At 48.8% G+C, this 21,152-nt stretch overlaps 1 protein-coding gene across 22 annotated transcripts in view; it reads right to left on the bottom strand.

The window, feature by feature from the left end:
• Positions 1–21,152, bottom strand: part of LOC139355527 (disco-interacting protein 2 homolog C-like) — a 229,331-nt gene that overhangs the window by 106,238 nt on the left and 101,941 nt on the right. For 4 of the 22 annotated variants that reach the window (XM_071067336.1, XM_071067356.1, XM_071067364.1 and 1 more), the window contains exon 1: positions 8,217–12,023. The exons of 14 other annotated variants lie outside the window; for them this stretch is intronic. The gene's annotated coding sequence lies outside the window, so the exon portion shown is untranslated. 4 more of the 22 variants (XM_071067339.1, XM_071067365.1, XM_071067372.1 and 1 more) reach the window with 2 other exon arrangements.

Genomic DNA, 21,152 nt, shown 5'->3' with positions numbered 1-21,152 from the left:
TCCAGGTTTCAGGCCTGTACTCAGCTTCTCCCGGTCCCCGAGGCCAAGAACCTAGCAAGGGAGCGCAGCGGGAAGCAGGGTCCCAAACCCACTTCCTACTCCTCAAGTGGAAGGGGACCTCGGGGCACAACCCCACGAGCACCTTTCCTCCTGCCAGGCTGCCTGTCACAGCACCAACACCTTCACCGCAGGGAAACCCACCACTGTGAGGAGAAAACCAAGTACCACAGGAGCCACTTCCCCCGCAGCGTCTGCTGAGCCCAATAGCGACAGCAGCAGCCGGGTCCCCACTCAGCACACACCGACTCGGAACCCGCCACGCACACCACAACACCGAACATCTTGAAGCTCAGCTTCGACTCATCAGGGCCCTCTTCCAGGAAAGCTAGGCATGTCTATCTTCCCTGGGCTCACAGAAAGGAGCGTGACTCAGCCCCGAGTGTGAACAGAGTCAAGCTCCCACTAGCTGTACAGACAACCTCCCTTGCCCTGTCCTGGGAAGGAGCCAAGCGCAAATAGCCATCTTTTGCCCGCACAGGTTCGGAATTCAGTCAGTTCTCTCAATGGAGTTGTGACAGGTCAACTCCAGGCTCCTCAGTGCTCTGGGGTTCACCTCGGGCCACTGCACCTTTGAAACGTGGCTGTGGATTCCTCTAGGGTGCACAGTGTCACGGCCATTTCATTCAGATACTGCAGGCCCCTGCCGTGGAGTCAGTACCCAGGACACCCCTGCCGGCATCCTCCGAGATGCTGCTGCAGCTGCTGTGATCTGAGAACAGCCATGCACAGGCATCAAAGGGAGGGCTTCTCAAATCTTTTCCAGGAGCAGTGGCTACAGCTTTGGAAGACGTTGCATTGAATCCTGGGTGATCCTGGCTTGGTCTGCAATCTAAACCTAGTTGCTGGGGAGACACACTCTGTTGTAATTGACAGAGGCTGTTGGTGGCAGCTCTACCAAGACCAAGAATGGCAACTAATCTGAGATTTACTATCCATACTTTCTATTTGATGTTTAAAAGGAAAGCATCGTGAAGTTCCAGTAGCAAGGAATTTTCTATAATCTATCACACATCAAGATATAGCAGAAATGTAGCTAAAATGTTCATAGGATCTATGCAGAGGAAGAGACGGGTCTATTTCAGGAAAAGTGCTTGCCGGCTTTTAAGAAACATAGTGAAATCCCTGCCAAGTAAAAGATTGTTTATACTTTTGCTTTGGAAATGGAGGGAAAGTTCTTTCTTATTATTTGAATACATTAACTGTATTTAAGTGTTCTGGTAGATTAAGTATTAAACATTCAAAAGGAAGTAATTCTGTTCAGTCTATTTCATTCTTTAAATGTAGCTTTCAAAAACCGACAAATACCTGGCCGGGTGTGGTGGCTCATGCCTGTAATCCCAGCACTTTGGCAGGCCGAGGCGGGTGGATCACAAGGTCAGGAGATCGAGACCATCCTGGCTAAAACGGTGAAGCCTCGTCTCTACTAAAAACGCAAAAACCTAGCCTGGTGTGGTGGCAGACACCTGTGGTCCCAGCTACTCGAGAGGGTGAGGCAGGAGAATGGCGTGACCTGGGAGGCGGAGCTTGCACTGAGCCGAGATCACACCACTGTACTCCAGCCTGGGCAACAGAGCAAGACTCCGTCTCGAAAAAGAAAAACAAAAAGTGGCAAACACCCCATTGTCTGCCCTGGCTCTGGCCATCTCCACGGAGTGGACAGAGCTTGGGAAAAGCTCACTGTGGAGGCCCAGAAGGCCGGGCCTGGCCTTTGCTCAGCAGATGAGCAAGAGGGTCACAGCCACCCTAGGGAAGAAGCCCATATTTGCTATGTTACTGATGATATCCACATAAATTTCTATTTTGCCTCTCACACAGAACTGGGATCTATGTTTGAGCAAGCAGCTCATGCCAACAGTCCCTCCATGCCATCATTTCCCTGACCTCCCACAGAAGAGCCAGGCCAGGCAGCGTCCCCACACGGGGACTGGGTCCCAAGAAGATCCTGGTCCTGCCCCTCTTCTCTCTCATCCCTGCAGCACCCTGGCTTGCTGTGGAAGCCCAGCAGTGCTGGCTAAACCCACGTTCACCTGGGGCATTCAGGAGAAGCCTCTGTGCAGAAATCAATTGGGAAGTAGGATTGTGTGTGCTGGCAGGTCACTCGAATGGATTTGCAGAACTCAGTTTTCAACACAGGTGCCGCCACCAAGTCCCTGAAAGACCTTTGTGGGCCTAGAGCCACAGAGCCATTTGAGGCACTCTCACAATCTCTAACAACCCTGCACAGAGGCCCTGTTTATCCAAAGGACCATAAAATTTTCCATGTAAACAAAGTTTGACATAATGAATTAAAAGTGAAGTCACCACTTCTATTTTCCATTAATCCATTCATTCAAACAAGTATCTCTTGAGCGTGTTCATCAAATACTGTGGAATTAGGATTTAGTCCATGCCTTCAAGAAATATACAGCACAGAAGAAAAGGTATAGCTTGTAACTAACAGTGGTGAATAGGGAAGAAATACACATCGCAGAAGGAAAAGTATAGCTTTTAACTGTAACAGTGGTGAACAGGCAAGAAATAAACATCATAGAAGGAAAGGTAGAGCTTATAACTAACATCATAGAAGGAAAGGTAGAGCTTGTAACTAACATCATAGAAGGAAAGGTGTAGCTTATAACTAACAGTGGCGAACAGGACAGAATCTCATAGGCTCGTCAGGAGCCACCGAGGAGGAAGCCATGGTTCACATCCACCTGCAGTAGATAAATGTTTCCCGGATAAAGTAACTTTTCTACAGCGATATCTGCTCCTTATTGTTTAATCCTCCTCGATAGGGTATTAAATTACCACTTTATGTGCTGCTTATATAAAATACATCATTGTCAGGGGAGGTTATAAAATAATACTTCACACAAGCCTGGGCTGTGAATGGTGCGAGGCAATGGGACGATGTGTTCCCGTGTTCTCGAGACGCAGAAGGGGCAAGACCCTGCTTTCCTTCTCCTCCCCACCGCCCTGTTCCCAGATGAGGGGCGGAGGCAAGGCCGCCGGGCAGTCCTAGAGCTGGCTCCAGGGCCACGACACCACGCCCAGACGCTCTGCGCCCCATGCAAGAAACACAGACTGTGGGGCAATCACCAATTTACCTAGCAGTGGGGAGAGTCCTTCATCAAAAGCCTGTGCTTCCAGGAGCCAGGACAAAGCAGGAGGCCCTAGGAAAACAGTTCCGGGTGCTCCTGAAACCTGGGCAGAGTCACAGTCTGGCAGGAAGCACCAGTGATGCAGGTGTGCCCAAGACTGGGAGGATGGCCAGATGCCTGGAGACCAGACCGGCCTGCAGGAGATGACCACCTCTCTCTGGCTCATTAGAGACAGACAGTCTGGGCTTCACTTTTGTATGTGGAGTCTCACAGTACAGAAATGTCACAAAGAGATTAGACTTCGTATACCCCATTTTTTTAAATTTAAAAAACACAATTATTTCAACTAATTCTAAATCCAGCAAAGAAAAATAAATAAGTATATAAATGCATGCCTCCAAAATGTAAACCACAATCTCTTTACCCATAGGAGACCCAAAATTTAGTGTACTTTTTCTTCAGTATGATCTCATTTTTTTTTAAGCCATTACTGAGGTGTCTCCTCACTGCCCCATGAGGAGGTTCATGGGCTCTTCAGGGCTCTTTGCTGTTTCATCATTTTTTAGATTTAAGGGCAGGATCATTTTCCCACACTTGCTTGCTTCCCTGATCACCAATTTTTCACAAGGACATCATTGTGCCTCAGAAAACCTAGTAACTGAACTTCATTAAAAGTGAAAACGATAGGGACATGTTGGCTGCTATGACAGCATCCTCAGTCACCGAATCTCCCTGGGGGACCCGACACACCCCCAATCTCCTTGGAACCCCAGCATGCAGGTATCGCTGCGGCTGACAGGACTGACCCACCCTGGGGGAGGCATAAAAGCAAAGGGAAGAGAAGGCAGGTGACTCATTTAGGAAACTCAGATGATCCTCTCGAGTCACATTTCTCAGGGTGTCAGGGTACCAGCTACATGTAGGGAACCTCCTTGGCCTGGCAGGTGGCAGACTCCTGGGACCCTCCTCAGACATGTTAATCAGAGAATCTAAAGACGGGCAAACTCTGAAAAGTATCTGTAAAGGAAGGACTTAGCTCTGCTGTGAGCCCACTACACGTGGGGTCACGCAGGATGCCGCTCCCAGCGTCCAGTCTCCATTTCACCCTCCTGGGAGGAACACCCGTCAAGTCACAGAGCACGGTCTTCAGCGAACACCTTCCTGCGCGACCTCCACTGTCTCCCAGCCCTGCAGGAGTAGCCGCCGAGTAGGGGAAACAAGTCTTTGCTCCTGACCCGGCCACCTTGACGCTGGGCATAAGACCAGCACTGCTACGTCTCTGGGGAAAGGAGCGGCCCTGGGCAGGAATGCACTTGGCAGCCCCAGGGAGGGACCAGGTGTGGAGGACCAGGCCTCTGCCCGCAGACACGTCAGCACAGCATCCTGGAGCAGAACCTCCAGCCCAGCTGAGCCTACAGATGGCTGCAGCCCTGGACAGCATCTTCACGGTGACCCGGGGGACTGGGCCAGAGCCGCTCAGCAAGGCTGCCCTGAATTTGCAACCTGAAGAAGCTGTACAGTCGTACGTGTACTTTGCCTTAAGCCCCTAGTTTTGTGGTCACTTGTCACACAGCGACAGACAGTGGATGTGCACGGACTCCCAGGCCACGATGGCCTCTGCCGGCCTCACCCGGGCTGTCTCATCTGTTCCCGTGACATCACGTTTCTCAGAGCCAAAGGCTGCCAGGATCCCCTCTTTTCTTCACGACGTCGTTACAAGCTCACGATACAAACTGAAAAAAAACAATCTGTAAAATACAACGTATGACGCAATACAAGGGGAATGCCCAGGCACACACACACGCGAAACAGGCACAAGTGTGAAACAGGCACATGCACAAACAGGTGTGCATGCGTGAAACAGGTGCACGCGTGAAGGTGTACACTCGTCAAACAGGTGTACATACACACATGAAAGCACCCGACATGAAGGGCTGTCTTTGGGAGCCTAGTTTTTAGACATCTCCCTCACCCTTTTACATCTGCACGATCACAAACACAGCACACCACAGTACTGAGGGGAAGCCCCAGCTTCTCATGGGGGCACATGAGGCTTTTTATTTATGCCACAGGTTGCATCACTACATTCTAGAACTGCAAGGCCCCCCACTGCCAGGACTGGGTCAGGTCCACCCTGTGCTCCAAGGACCAGGCCGCCTGCCAGCCCACACGGACCTGCCCCTCGGATGGTGCGGCTGCTTCTAAAACAGAGGCTCAGGCCCACCCAGAGACCTGCAGTACCTGTTATTAAATCAAGACTTGGCTGTGGGTAAACGTGAAGATTTTTTTATTAAACATGACTCTGCAACATTCAAAGGACCATAACTGAATGCTCCTTTCGCAGCCACGGCGTGTCCAGACACTCATAGAGAAGGCCAGGGCGTGGGAACCCACGGAGCCCCGACAAGGCAGACTTGGAGCTGTGTGGCGCAGTTAGCACCCTTTTTATGCTGATACTTGCCTTTCGTATTCAGATTAAAATAAAAAATACGCAAAAGTAGTTCACATTCTATTTCAATTCTCTATTTTTGTAGTAACTGGGCCCCTTTCCCTCTGGTTTCCCAGCCCAGTGATAAATAGGCCCAGCTGGGATTTGTCAAAGTCTGGACCTCTGTTGTAGAGTAAGTGAGGGGGGTAGGGAGGGGAGCAGGAGTGGAAAGGAGGAGTGGGGGATAGGGAGGGACAGAGGGAAGGAGAGAGAGAAACCGCCGAAGGCTGGAGGTAGGAGGGTTGCTCCCTGGCAGCCTCATGCTCCCCGTTCCAAGGTAACTGAGCTGGCATCACGCATGCGGTGCCATCATATGACTTGGCTGACACACGCCAGAATTACAACAAAATGCTTCAGAAGACTAAGCACCAGCACCTTCAGATTAGGGTAGAGTCCCGGTTTCACGCTTGCCTTGTGTGACATTCTATAAATTGTAAAGATAACGCATTTTCTTACCAGCCATGCTGTTCCCCAAATACTAACTATAATAAAGACCAGACAGCATCTGAGTACTGAGCGTGTGTCAAGCCCCGTGAGGAAGGCATCATTTACTTTGCTAGAGAAAGAAACAGGCTCTGAGAGAAACTTCCTGAGGCCAGGCAGTTGTCTCCAAACCCACCCCGCGCCTCCTGACCCTGAACGTGGAGGACCCAAGTCATTTACGTGAATAATTTACCTACATGCATGTGAGATTGAGATTCAGCCCCCAGATCTAATCATCTCTATGCAGGAATGTGTCAGGAAGGTATACAATTCTATGAGTTCGAGCTGGGGGAACAAAGGCAGGCACCCTCGACACACATGTGGTGCGGAGGTACGCGCCCCGCACAGGGGCGGACAGGAGCATGTCCAGCCCTGCCCAGTCACACGCCCACCCTGCCATGCCAGTGCAGGGGCCGCCACCGCGTCTCGGGGAAAAGCAGCTTCTCCTGCACAGGAATCTACCCTTCAAAGTGTGTTGCTGAGAAGGTTTGGACCAACATCTCAGAAATCAGACACCGTGTAACACACTTATCTATACAGGCTGCCTATGTCAGGGAATCACCAATAATTCCCATCTCGCCATCAATTATTTCTGGTAAATACTGATTATTCTAAGTTAACTGAGGCAACACAAGAACAATATAATGGAAATGTCAGAGTCAATCAGCTCCACCTGCTGAAGAGCTGGGACTAATGATGAAACCTAAGGAATCATGGAGAACGCAGCAGGACCCCAGACGCCGCGGACCACCCCAGCCTCCTTCCACAGGAGAGTTAGTCGTGGGGCAAAGGAACAGCTTTCAAGGAATCTCAGAGGTTCTCAAGGTCTTGAAAGTTGAACGGGAATTAAATATTTGCATCTGAGTCACACGAGCACATTAAAAGTAAAATTTCCTCTTTCCACTAGAATTATGAGCTTGCGGCGGCGACACTGGCTGTATCTCATGCTCGTGAGATGTTTGGGGGCAGCCGTGCGTCTCTGGTGAATCATTTATAATCATGAAAGAAGTGCTTGGGCCCTCGATCCAGGACCACAGACCCCACCAACAAGGGTCTAAACAGGACAAGCCTCGGCCTGGAGAGGCTGGTGTCCGTGGGAGCTGGGAGGAGCACCAGGAAAACTCAGGGGCAAGCCCCACGCAAGCTCGGCATGTCCTACCCCATGCAGTCAGCATCAGCCACAGGGATCTTTTGTTCTTTTTTGTTCAGGAAGGAACATATTAAAAAGCCCGGGGCCCAGGGCCTGGACTCCTCAAAGCTCTCCACAGAGCCGGGTTAATTGGCACCTTCCCTCATGTTCAAGTCAACTATATATGGCTGCTGAGGGCATCTCAGAGCAGGTGCAACACTGAGCTTTCTTGCTGTCTGGGGAAAGCAGGAATTCCAGGCCTCTGCCTTAATACCTCCCCAGAGGCTCTGGCCCAGGTGAGCTCAACTTCTCCCAGGTAAGGAGCACAGACCAGCTTCCCCCATGCCCCTCAGGTCACACAGGAGCGGTGCAGACCCTTGCAACTTGGCACGAGCCCTCGCAACCCACCCTAGAGGCAGCAGCCCAGCCCTGTGGCCCCGGCCTGGCAGGAGGCAGCTGCTGGGGCCCCTGCTCAGGGTTCAGCACAGCGAGGTCCAGCCACAGCAGGGGAGACATCCACCACCTGGCCATTCATCTTTAACCTAAAACAGACACAGGAATGCGGCAAAGGGGTCCTTCCCCTGACAAACCCATCCTTCCTATTCTCATCTCTCCCTCCTTCCCCAGTACTGCACCCAAGGCCACCCAGCACTGTGCCCAAGGCCTGACTCCCAGTTCACAGGGAATCCAAGACAATTATGATTTTGAGAAACTGGGAGCTACATAGAAAATGAGTCGGTAAAGCCATTGTCCACTGATCCTCCACTCCACACAGCGGAGAACCGTCCTCAGGATAAAACCCACGGGGCGGGGAAGACGCGATCAAGGCGGGCAGGACCGCGGAGCCACAAACCTGGTGGTTCAGGGAACAACGCCACGTGAACACAAACCTAAAGTGCTCCACAGCTGGAAGACAAAACACAGGAGACAGAAACGCTGACCGTTTAAAAGAAAAAGAAAAAGAAAAAAGCCTCACTCTTAAGAGTCCATCAAGATTTAAGTTCTCAAGTCACAATGTATCAGCACAGACTTCTCATAATGCCTGAAACTTGGCGCAGTAAACACGTGAATCAGTTCTCCCAAGTCCATCGTTTTCTTTGATGAGTCTCTTGAGTCTCAGGCTGGTTTCAAAGTAAGCCCTTCTCTGTTTGTTGATGATTTAATAATTAACATACATGAAAACACATTGACTTCCAACTTAATCTGCTAACAAAATATTAATTACCACACTGGCTGTCATCCACAGAAAAAAACACAATCACCTTCTGGTTGTAAAAACATTAGAATTCGAAGCCACTTTGGCCATCTGAACAGCACCGGCTTTTGACAAGGGCATTCCAAAGCTAATCTGAAAAACTAGTCCAGGCCATGATCGCTGGGGGGTCGGACTTGCCTCATCACCCTACCTCCCTTCTGGAATTAGACAGAACTTAGACGTTTAGTCTGATGGGAAACATTTACAATCTATTCTCTCCGAAGCTACCTGGAGGATTTCCTCCACATGACACAGCCTTGGTCTCCACAACCCCTTATCTGACAACTCTCTTAACCAACTGTCAATCAGGAAATTTTCAAATCTACCTATGACCTGGACACCCCTGCTTCCAGTTGTCCCACCTTTCCAGACCAAACCCATGTACATCTTACATTTATTTGATCGATTGTCTCATGTCTCCCTAAAAGCTATAAAACCAGGCTGGGCTCTGACCACCTCGGGAATACGTTCGTAGGATCTCCTGAGGGTAATATCAAGGGCCATGGTAACTCATTTGGCTCAGAATAAATCTCCAAATGCTTCACAGAGTTTGACTCTTTACTGACATGGTACCTTTCATGGGTATTCATCTGGGGGACTCACAATCAACCAGAGGCAGCAGTTGCCCACTGTGCAAAAGTCTCTGCAGGACTGAGCCTCTGGCACGGGGACTCCAACCCCTGAAGCAGCAGCTCTCCCACGTCCCACGGCCTGATAGACCTGCACCTCCAGGGCTTCTCATTTCAGAGTCTCAGCAACAAATCTACCAAACGTGATCAACATCACAGAATATTCCTCGAGGCTTTTGGCTGTTGTTTCTCCCCAAGTTTACTCTAGAACCAGAATGGCAACACTCGGAACAGGATGGTTCTCAGTCACTGACCCTCCTGGTAAATACACTGTCTCCAAGGCCCTTTCCCGCCAGTCACAGCTTCCTTCATGTCAGGCTCGAAGGCCACCTCCCCAAGAAGGAAACCTCTTCAATCCAGCAACCACAGCTCCTGTGCCCATCTAGAGCTTGTCTGCCAGGAAGGGAAGACTCCTCATTCCAGAGACAGCAGGTGCCACAAACTCAGGGTTGTAGCCCCTGCGAAGGCAAACACTCATGAAATTAATAGACTTTTTCCTCCTTGGATACTGACGTTTTCTCTTCTGGAGGTCAGCCAAGGCCATCTGCACGAGTCACGAGCGTGATGGCTCCAGCCCCTCCTTCGGTGTCAGCAGTGTGACTCCGCTCTGAGACCCCCTGCACCAGCCGGGCCATGCACCTGTTCCCACGACTGCTGTCAGCAGACTACAGTAATTCTAAAATAATCAGCAAACTGAGGTTCCGAAGGATGCATTTTAAAGAAAAATGTGTAAGTTTTACTGCATGAAATCAGCTACATCTTTGGCTACTCCAGAGGCTTTTTGTTTTGCTTTCCTCAAGGTTCTCTACAATGATCCCGACAGTCAAGCTTCCCAGTTACAGGCAGAGGGTTGGGCAGGCCGCGTCTGCTGTGTAACACACACAGAGGATCCACATCATAGGATTTTCCCTGTTCACCAACATCATCAGGACAAACACTAAGCAATAATAATCTCCCTGTCTGGAAAACTGAGCTCACTTGAGAACTAATGCAACAAATGTGTTTGACAAAGTTGCAGGTGGACATTTTAGTGAATAAATCACTATTTCAAGGAGGATAAAGGCTCACTATTCAAAGGCATGTTTTTGTCAAGTTTTGTAATTTCAGCTTCATGCATTTAAATCATGAAGTGAGGCTTGTACCTGATACATTACAGAATCTCGACAAAATAGACAAAATTCCAATTCTGTACACATTCTCTCTCATTCTTTTCCATATGCATACGGATGGTGGTAATTTAAGTTGGCATTCCAACAGGATTTCTAAATTAAACTGTCTTCTACTTTAAACACGACGTGTTAAACATTACACATTCCATTGTTCAACATTTATAGCAGGGTCTGTATGGCCCGTTTTAAAGATTTCTTCCTCACTAAAAGCAAGCGTTTAAACAATAAATGATCTACTCTAAAATATTCTAGAGACAGAGATACATTTGGAGAGTGGACACACTTAACACAGAAATCCGCAACATCAAACAGGCACAACCGGCAGTGAGGGTGGAAGGGGCGCTATGTGAGTGCCCCTAAAAACACACACAAGCCTGGCTGCTTAAAAGGAATGAATATAGCTCAACACTCCTATGTGAACATTGATGTGTCTACTGCCTTACAGAATCCTCCTAGCTGAGCTGCAGGAAGCTTCTTTGGAACCTTTTCTCACCTGCACTGCCTACAGGTGCCCACTGGGCTCCCTGGGCATTATCGTGTCTTTGTTTAGAATATCACAGTATTAGGAGATCTGTTAAATCCCAAGTCAGAGCCTTATCATAACTCAGACACCATCCCTCAGGGCTTGTGGGCCAACTTCGGCTAATGCAGGCTGCTCCACAGTGCCCTGCAGATGGGCTTGGTACATCCACACGATTTTAAGATTTGGGGCTGCCGTTTTCTGCAGTCCCAGACGCGGACTTACATATTCATCATGACTGAAGGCAGCACGTATTTTTATGTTCCTTCTGTAACGGTAATAATCATGGCAACATTTCCCCGATCCTTAAAAAAGCCTCCTAACAGCAGTTGCATTCCACTCCCTTCCTTAAAATTAATAGAATTTACCAAACTAGGTGAAATCAGTCTTCATGAGAAAGTGAGAAATCAGTGTTCACACAATGGCATAGTAGCTGGGCATAGAGTATACGTCAACATCCCAAACTAAGCACCCATCACAGTTATTCCCAACTCGCAGGAAAGCTAGAAAAATTAGAAGGCTTAAAACATAATTATAAATGAAAATAACAAGAAACCAAAGTTTCTGAGGAGCATTTGTTAGCCAAACAAGGAAAGCCATTAACCAGTGCTGATTACATTGCATTTGATTACATTGCATTTGATTACAGCAGCCAAAGACGTGTCCAGAGGAAGAGACTTTTAAACATTAGTCTTTCAGTAAGAATGGTTGCTTAACAAGTTCAGACTACTGGGCTACACCAATCATCAATTAAAAAGCAAGGCAAACGAGTGAGAGTCATTTTCCTTAATCCTTAACGTGTCAAAAATTACCACATTGGTCAAGCTGGTCTCCAACTCCTGACCTCAGGTGATCCACCCACCCCGGCCTCCCAAAGGGCTGGGATTACAGGCATGAGCCACCATGCCTGGCTGAGAACTGTTTGACAGAGGCTGAGGGGAGGCTCCTGTCCCTTCCTGGGACATCCACATCCCACCCAGTTTCCCATACCGACTGTGACACTCGAAGCATCACAGCAAGGGCAGCTGCATCCCCACAGTTCTCTGCACTAACACCACAGCTGCGCGCGCAGCCATAGCCCTGGAGCTGCCACTCAGCCTTATCGTGCTGGCACAAGCACAGCAGAAACTAACACGACCCCAAGAGGGAGGAGTGGGGACCCAGGGGAGTGAACCAGGAGGGAGGAAAGTGGCCCAGGGGAGTAGGGAGGAGTGGGGGCTCAAGGGAGTGAAGAAGAAGGGAGGCATGGGGGCCCAGGACAGTGAACCAACAGGGAGGCGTAGGGGCCCAGGGCAGTGAACCAGGAGAGAGGCGTGGGGACACAGGAGAGTGAACCAGGAGGGAGGAGGGTGGAGTTCGGCCCAGCGAGTGAAACAGGAGGCAGGAGTTCGACCCAGGGAGTGAACCAGGAGGGAGGAGTGTGATCCAGGGAGTGAACCAGGAGGGAGGAGTGTGGTCCAAGGAGTGAACCAGGAGGGACGTGTGTGGTCCAGGGGAGTGAGCCAGGGAGGAGGAGGGAGGAATGTGGTCCGGGGAATGAACCAGGAGGGAGGAGTGCAGTCCATGGGAGTAGGGAAGAGTCTGGTCCAGGGGAGTCAACAAGGAGCCTTTGGGGGTAGCAAGTTCACACACCACAAATACCTCCCAATCCATCCGCGTGCAGGGAGGGGCCGGAAACCACGCAGGAGCTACAGCGCTTTCTCCTCACAGAAGAGGAGTAAGGATATCGAATCATGCATGAAATCAGAGCTAAAGTTCTACCACGGTGGGGAGACGCTTCACAGACCCAAATGGGTGCAAAACAAAACCAATCATACAAGATCAGTGGATGGAACGGGATCAGAAATTTAAGCCTGTAACAAGCTTTCAGAAAAAACGTCACTTGATCTGCAAGATGACTGCAGCTCTGCTTGATCATTTCTGCAAATGTCTAACTCGCGATGAGCCATCTCAGAGCCCTTCAAGAGGAGTAACAAAATCAAAACGCCACGGCATCCTCCGTATTTTAGATAGCCTGCAACAGTATGGAAATGAGCAGCGGTGCCAGAGCTTTCAAGTTTGTTTGAAGTAAATTTCAGCATGAGGGCAGCATCTTTCTGGCTGAAGCAATGAGGTAGGCTCCTGCTCACCGCATGGGAGACCAGCTTTCAGCTAAGCTGCTGTCAAGGGTCTGCAAACCACGATCCCCGACCGAGCCTTGGCCAGGGAACCAGAAGTGATTTTTACACTTTGACGTTTTCACAAAAGAAATATATGCAGAGACTTCTATGGCCCTCAAAGCATCACACGTTGCCTACTCTGTCCTTTACAGGAGCTTCTAGCTTTGCTGTCAGTTACAAAGTGTTTCTATAAAATAATGTCACTGATTCTCAAGCATGCCAGCAAAAGTCACACTTCTCAACAACCCTCAATGGAGATGCACCATCCTGTGTTTCACACAGATTTTAGATTTTTAAAAGCCAAAATAAGGGAGGTAATTCAGCTAAGTATTATAGTAACACAATTTGAGATACTTAATGATGTGTGACAACAGAATACTTGGCATTCCTGTGAGGCAATAAACTAGCTCAAACACAAAATAACAAATCAAAGCATGTTTTGGCCTCTCAAAGTGATCAGTGAAATTGGAAATAACATTCAGTTAAATGACACTAAAAAAAAAAAAAAAAAAAAAAAAAAAAAGCACAAACAAAACAAATACTACTACACCATCACTCCTTAAATTTATTTAACTACTGCTGCCAAATAAAATGGAGAGACTTCTTACTGCAGGGTAATAATCGGCCATTGTCATCATGAAATAGACCGCTGTGCAGGCTCAGGCCCTCCAGCCCACAAAGGCAGGGGGAGGGAGGAGAAACGATGGCCAGAAACAAAGGGACAGGGCAACCATGACCTAGTCAGCAATTGTACCCTCCCACCTTTCTTCTGGACTTACAATTTTGGAGCCATCTGGGTTTACCTTCCTATGTCCATAAGTCAGCAAGTTCTCGAAGCCAGAAATCTACAATGCTTCTGGCAGCCAAGTCCTCTCGGCCTTCCCCCCATGTTTTAGGGCCTCATCAGCTCACCCCTGGACAGTATCAATGGCCCCGGAGCTCCAGTCAACCTTGCACTCCACAGACTCAAGTATGCCAGGAGCCACTCCAGGCTGCCACTGCCATGACCAAAGGCTTTCAGAGACAGTCGCCAGCACTGCACAAATCCATGTGGCTTCACCAGGCGCAAGGGGGCTCCAGCATTCCATCCAGTCTGTCGCTGCTACCATAGCTGTGAGTCTAGGATGTGTCAGGAAGGGAAGGAAGACACCATGTACATCATCTCATTTAAGCTTCAGTGTCACAAGGTGGATTTTGTCGTGCCCGTTTTATGGATCAGGAAAGTTTTAAGGAGGGCAAGCACAGGGCCCTGCTGACACAAGAGCAAGACCCGCAGAGGCCTGGGCATGACCCCCGCCCCACGCTCCCTGGGTCCTGATATCCACTCCTCCCCCGTGGGAGCCTGATCCTGGGTCTGCCTGAATTGCTACCATTCCTAAGACACGACTCACGTCTGTCCACCTCCTCCTTTATCTGTTTCCCGCAGCCCAGAGGCGTGTGTGCTCTTCCATCCAGACAGACATCACACTTCAGCTCCTGCATCTGACATCACTTCAGCCAAAAGCTTCTCTCAAACCTCCCCCACACCTGCCGGTCACACAGGTCTGCACCCATCACCTTTCTCACACGAATTCTCACATATTCCTGTGTAGCACCATCCAGCTGATGATAGTCTGAGAGGAGGAAGCTTTGTAGATAAGTCCACGTTCTACTTTGCTCCCAGCCCTCCGTCTTGCGTCTTGCATGAGGCAACCGATTAACAGCAATTTCATTTCAGCACAACATTTCCATTTGAAGAAACGCAGAGCATAGGGCTCTGGTCATAATTAAAAGCTTGTTTCATTTGTCATTTGAAATTCCATGTACTGCTGCAACAGCAGCACCCCCTCCTCGCCAGGCTCTGCCCTAAGGACATCTTTCTTCCAGCGCTCGATTCCCATCAGAACCCTGGCAGTGAGAGCCCCGCAGGTTTCCCAGCGCCTCGGGCTGCGGCTTCCACGCTGGGCCGGCACTGACAGGACCGGAATGGTGCCCCCAACAACTACAGGATCGGAAGCTGGTCGACTGCTCTGTAGAATGGAGACATGTTAGTAATCCCCGACATTTCCACTGACAGGCTGCTCAGGTAAACTGGGAAAAATCCACAAACTAGAAAGAATCCATGGGGAGGAGCACTTCTGTCTCCAACCTGGCAGCAAACGGTGGCTGTGCAGACGATCTCTTCAGGAAAACTATCGACTGTATCTCAGGTCAACAACAGCCCCGCTGAGGGCCAAAAAATCAGCTCCCCCTGGCCCTCACTTCCTAAGGGTCAGCCCTCCCAGGCCACCTCTCCTGGAAGATCAGCTCTGACGCACCCACGACGGTCAGGAACCGGCTCTGGGACACATTTCCCAGGCTCCTGCCCACCGCCCTCTCTCTTCTTCCTCCTCCATCTCCCTCTTCACTCCCATCCGCCCTCCCCCTTTCGCTTCCCTTCTCTCCTTTCCTCTCCCTCCCTCATTTCCTTTCAGCCCTCACTTTCCTCACTGCACTTCCCTATGCAACTCAGCGGACGCATTCTCAGGTCAGTAGAGTTTTCTTTCACTCTGTTTTTATTGCAATGATCATTCTTAATGAACAGAAACTTGTTTCGGACCATGTGGATGCCACCTCCTGACCAACTGCTGCCCCGCGGCTCCGTGTCCACTCAGTGACCTCACGTCGCAGGTGCCCAGCAGTATGGCTGTGACCAGGGGTAGCAACATTGGACATGAGAGAGGTATCCCAGCCAAGAGGCCCTGCAAAGCCTCCCCAGAAAACCGGAGCAAGGCCCAGGGCGGTAGGGAGAGCGCCGTGCTCACGATGTAGGCAGTTCAGCTTCCACAAACTGTCCATCGACTGCAACTTACTTTGTTTCCATGGTTACAAAAGAACCATAAGCATTCTGAAATATGTTCTTGGTTTCATGTTTGCGAAATCTAAGCAACATTATAAGAAAAATCACTGAATTCTGCCTGAGGCTCTAGGGGTGTTTTCCTCTCTGAAAGGAGCCCCCTTCCAGGACTTGGGATTGAGTGACAGCCTTCAAAAATCACGGTTATCCTGGTGGTAACAGGGAACTCCTCAGCCCGCCGGGAGCTGGGGCCCTCGACAGCCCCCATGGCTCCAGACGCCAGTGTTCTAAGGATCACACATGTGCAGATAGCAAAGCTTGCTGCACACACGCCAGGTGCTAACAAGCCCCAAACGTCTCACTCATACTTGCTAACCACATCGCTTCTCTCAGCCTCCACGGCGTTTCACACTCTGCCTTTATATAGAGATGAACCATGCGTCCTGAGCGCTACAAAGATTCAACTCCTTCCGGGAACAGGGGTGCATCTTTCCATCACGGGATCCTCACTCCAGCTGGCACAGGATTTGCAGAGTGGGCGAGTCTAATGTTGATGACACTTTCTCAATATTCCCTTCACACCCCTCCAAAAACAAGAGTGCTGCCAGCTTCTTACCGACGTTGTAATGAGCAAAATATTTTTCTCTTATTTGTCACTTTTTAACGTAATACTAGTGAAGAATGTGACTCTGCATGTACACTGTAAGCACCCACACCGTGAACATTCTGCTCTCCTGTGACTGTATTCACAGGTCACAAGAACAAAACTTCTCCATAGTAGCCTATATATATATATATATATATATATATTTATATATATATATATTTATATATATATATATATTTTTTAACATGACTTCCACTCATCTGAAAGTCACAGATGTAGCTTTTCCTTCATAAAAAGATCCAAATGATACACAAACCAGGTTTAATAAACACATTGGTCCAGGTGGGAAAATGACCCCTCAGTCTCCCTCCCCTCAAAGACCAGGGCAGCCAGGAAACTGCGCTCTCCAGTAAATGACAGCCGGCAGGATTCCCTAAATAAGCAGCCGGAAGATTCCCATCTCGCAGAGCACACCTTTCAAGACTCAAGATGCCCCCGCTCCCTGAATATTCGACGAAGAACAGGGCTACCCAACGTAGGACTGAGGCAGTAAACAAACATGTATTTGGCCGGGGGCGGCGGTTTATGCTTGTAATCCCAGAACTTTGGAAGAAGGAGGCAGGCAGATCACAAGGTCAGGCGATCGAGACCATCCTGGCTAACACGATGAAACCCCCGTCTCTACCAAAAATACAAAAAATTAGCCAGGCGTGCTGGCGGGCACCTGTAGTCCCACGTACTCGGGAGGCTGAGGCAGGAGAATGGCGTGAAGCCAGGAGGCGGAGTTTGCAGAGAGCTAAGATCACACCACTGCACTCCAGCCTCGGCGACAGAGCAAGACTCCGTCTGAAAAAAATAAAATAAAATAAATAAAATTTTAAAAGTTTTCAGCAAATAGCATCATCGACCCACAAATGAGAGGTACCGTTTTCATTCTAGGAGGGAAACACTACAAAGCACGTATATTTTAGCCCTGTAAGTGAATTCTTCGGGCATTCCTGTGTCCGCTATCAAATGCAGCACATCACCTCAAAAGGCAAAGTTCTATAAGTCACATCCAAGGAAGGGAAAAATCATTCTAAGTTTTAGCCATCCAGTAAGAACCTGATCCAGAGAAGCCTACTTGTTCCAGACTCTAAGCGGCAATATATTGCTACAATGTAATGAAAACAAAGGGATAATTAAGAAAATTTCAATGCTAATAAAAGGCAAAAACATAATTAGATTTATTCTACTCTAGACAGAGCAGCCGGGCAGTTCACCCATACGTTATGAACGTTGCTGTTTTTCAGACAGGGTCCCAACTCTGTCAAGGCTTGACAGCAGGGGCGTGATCTCCACTGACTGCAAGGTCCGCCTCCCAGGCTCAAGCGATTCTCTTCAGCCTCTGGAGTAGCCGGGACTACAGGTGTGCAGCCATCATGCCCAGCTAATTTGTGTGTTTTCCGTAGAGATGGGATTTCACCAGGTTGCCCAGGCTGGTTTCCCTGGGTCTCGAGTTCCGAGGCTCAAGCAATCCACCCGCCTCGGCCTCCCAAAGCCCTGGGATTACAGGCGTGAGCCATCACGCCTGGCCCTTTTTTTTTTCTTTCCTTTTTAAGCGATTAATGTGCTTCAGAGTCTTGTAGGCATTTAAAAAAAAAAAAAAAAAAGAACAAGCAAATTCTGTAAGGGAAAGAAACCATTAACATGTTTTACACACCTCAAAACTCAAAACAGAAATACTAAGAATAAAATGTATTTTATTCACAGAGGCATTCTTAAAGTTCTGTAAAAGTGACACCATGGACACCACCACATCACAGACGAGTGTGGCAGGACTGCTCAGATTCAGAACACATTCTAAACAGTCCTCCTGCCACTTTCCTCAGTGGGAACACTTTATTCTGTCTTTTATTCAAATTAAGTATCTTGCAAGGGAGTTGAAGAAAACTGCAGAGCAGATTTTAAAACTTCAATGCTTTTCTCAATTTTCGTCACATTCTGATGCATTTTTACCTACTACACGGCCAATAAGTTTAAAGCTTTTTGCATCGATAAAGACAATGCTCCTTGTAGCAATAGGCTTTTTCTTTTCTATACAAAGATCTATAACTTAAGCTAGTAAACTGGGCATTTCACAAAGATTTTGCACAATTCCTAGCACAGATTTTAGCAAAATAAAACCATTATCTTTCTGCAATTAAATAACCAAACATAGGAAACTGCACAGTTAAAATAACCATTCCATTATTTTATATAAACACAAATGATAAAGGAGAGTATGCTTTGGAAAACAGTGTTTCCATAAGCTAATGATGAAGCAGAAGACAGTTCCTCAGCCTCATATGACATTTGACAACCGAAGTACTCTGGCCCAAGCCCAGCCCGGTTAAATGGAGGGGAAGTAAACATGTGACCGACCGTGGTGGGGCACTGTGATAGCCACAGTCTAGGAAAGAACAGCTGACATGTTTCTTCTTCATGGGAAAACTGAAACATACTCGAGACACCTTAATTCTTTAAAACACAGTCTGCCCCAGTACTAACCTTAAGCTCCCATTGATAAAGATTGCGATAACCAGAGGTGTTTATCCAGGCCCTCGAAAATCACGGACATGGTACATACACAACATTTTCAAACACTCAATGCTGCCAGTATGTTAAATGCGCTGTGATACCGGAGGTCTTGTGCAGGACCAGAAGCATCGCAGCCTGGTTACCTTCCTGGTGTTCAATGCTTTGTATGTGCAAAGTCTGCTGTTACAATTTACTGGGCTTAATGTCATTCAGTTTGTCACAGAAGAGAGCTATGACATTTACTTAATTCCACACACAGATTCTCAAGTTCATCTTCCACCAATGACTGCCCTGTCCACAAGACAGCGGAGGGAAGACCCAGGAAAGGCCTGGGAGATGCCAGGTGCTCACAAACTGGTATCAGTCTGCTGGTTCTGGCTTAAAGGAAAACAGACATAGAAGAAACTAAAAGGACTCACTACATCTAATATCACAATGTTCTCAACTTTACCTTAGCCAAAAATAAAAGCGGAATAGCAAAACTACTCCAGGGCATGATTCCAGGGCTAATCTGAAACATGAAATATTTAGAAGACAAAGCTTATTGTGAGTGCAATTAATATACACATAAAACACTGGTTTCGCAAAACCCAGTCTTTGCGATTGCTTTTATAAAAAGTAAAATTCTCATGAGGATCACATACACTAACTGATTTTCAAATGAAGGGACTGGTAAACTTCAGGGCATATGATTTCTGCCACACACGAGGGGAGCAGTGAGAGAGAAGAGCTAGGATCAAGTGTGCTGAAGCTGTCCTAGGACTGAAATTCAGTTTCTGCCAAAACAAAAACACAGGAGGCTGTCAACTTCGATAGCAAGCTCTGCTTGAGAGCGTCAAGATGTTAAAATTGCAAAGGGGCTTCTCCCTGCTATAGGCACGCGTGATCCTTGCAAAAACATAGCTCAGCATCATCAAAAATCAGGAAAGAACACAAGCTTTCCAGACAGGAAATCCAAGAGCAGAAGGGAGCAGAGTCCAAGCTTGCTCGGCAGAACTGTTCCCGGACAACAGCACAGAGGACGTCACAGGGAGGGCAGGGCAAGCAACAGCAGCTTCCGTGATGCCGCAAGCAGGGCCTGAGCCAGGAGAGCAGTCTCCTCCAACCTGACAAGGAGGCGCGAGGAGCCACAGAGAAGTCAATTCAGGGTCTTTTTCAGAAAGGGGCAACAATGAGAAAATCTGGTCTTACCCAACCACCCCCCATCCACGGTAACAGCTAAACTCGCGCCTGTGTCTGTCACCTTCCCCACCCCCTCTTGCAGATGCTCTTCCTGCACCCGGGTGCCTGTCTCCGTGCTGCTCCTGAGGCCACACCTGTTGCCATCCAGTAGTGACCACGAATTCACCTTTGTCCGGGCGAAGCAAACGCAGAGTTCACACACTCTTGTACAGGTTTGCTGGCCGAGAATCTAACCGAGCTGTCCAATTCCAGATGTGCTGGTACCAAGGAGAACGCTCGATGTCCGGCATTTATAAACGGTATCAGTGGGTTCTCCTGGGACTCCCAGGCAGCCGAACGAGGGAGGGAGCTGTTGCCCTGTTGCCCCGAGCCAAAGCAGCGCTGCGAGGCAAACACCACAGGCCACATCACACTCGAGCACCGACTCTTGACAGTTGCTCGTTTGTGTGTTCAGAGTTCAGGGTACAGGCGACAGACAGGCCTGATCTCAGCCATGGGACAGCAGTGATTGCCCACAAGTCCCGTATCTAAGCCCCGACTTGCCCATCGGCCTTCCTTCAGGAACAATGCCCACCTCACAGTGCTGCCATGAACGCTAAGTCAGCACGTATATACACAACCAGATTCATTGCAATTGTGCTTTCTACCCCAAGTTAATACAACCAGGTGCTATCATCGAGACTGAATAACCAATATTAGAACAGAAGGTCAGGCCAGCGATGGTGGCTCAGACCTGTAATCCCAGCACTTTGGGAAGCTGAGGTGGGTGGATCACTTGAGGTCAGGAGTTGCAGACCAGCTTGGCCAACATGGCAAAACCCCATCTCTACTAAAAATAATTTATCCAGACATGGTGGCACACACCCTGTAACCCCAGCTACTAGGGAGGCTGAGGCATAAGAATCGCTTGAACCTGTGACGTAGAGGTTGCAGTGAATGGAGATTGTACTCCTGGGCTCTACCCTTCCAGTCTGGGTGACAGAGCAAGATTCTAATAAAACAATAAAAGGTCAAGAT

Source organism: Macaca nemestrina, chromosome 7, assembly GCF_043159975.1.
Source record: "Macaca nemestrina isolate mMacNem1 chromosome 7, mMacNem.hap1, whole genome shotgun sequence".
Lineage (NCBI taxonomy): Eukaryota > Metazoa > Chordata > Mammalia > Primates > Cercopithecidae > Macaca > Macaca nemestrina.
Note: the sequence above shows the minus strand (reverse complement) of the source record. Positions and strands in the feature narration are given on the sequence as shown.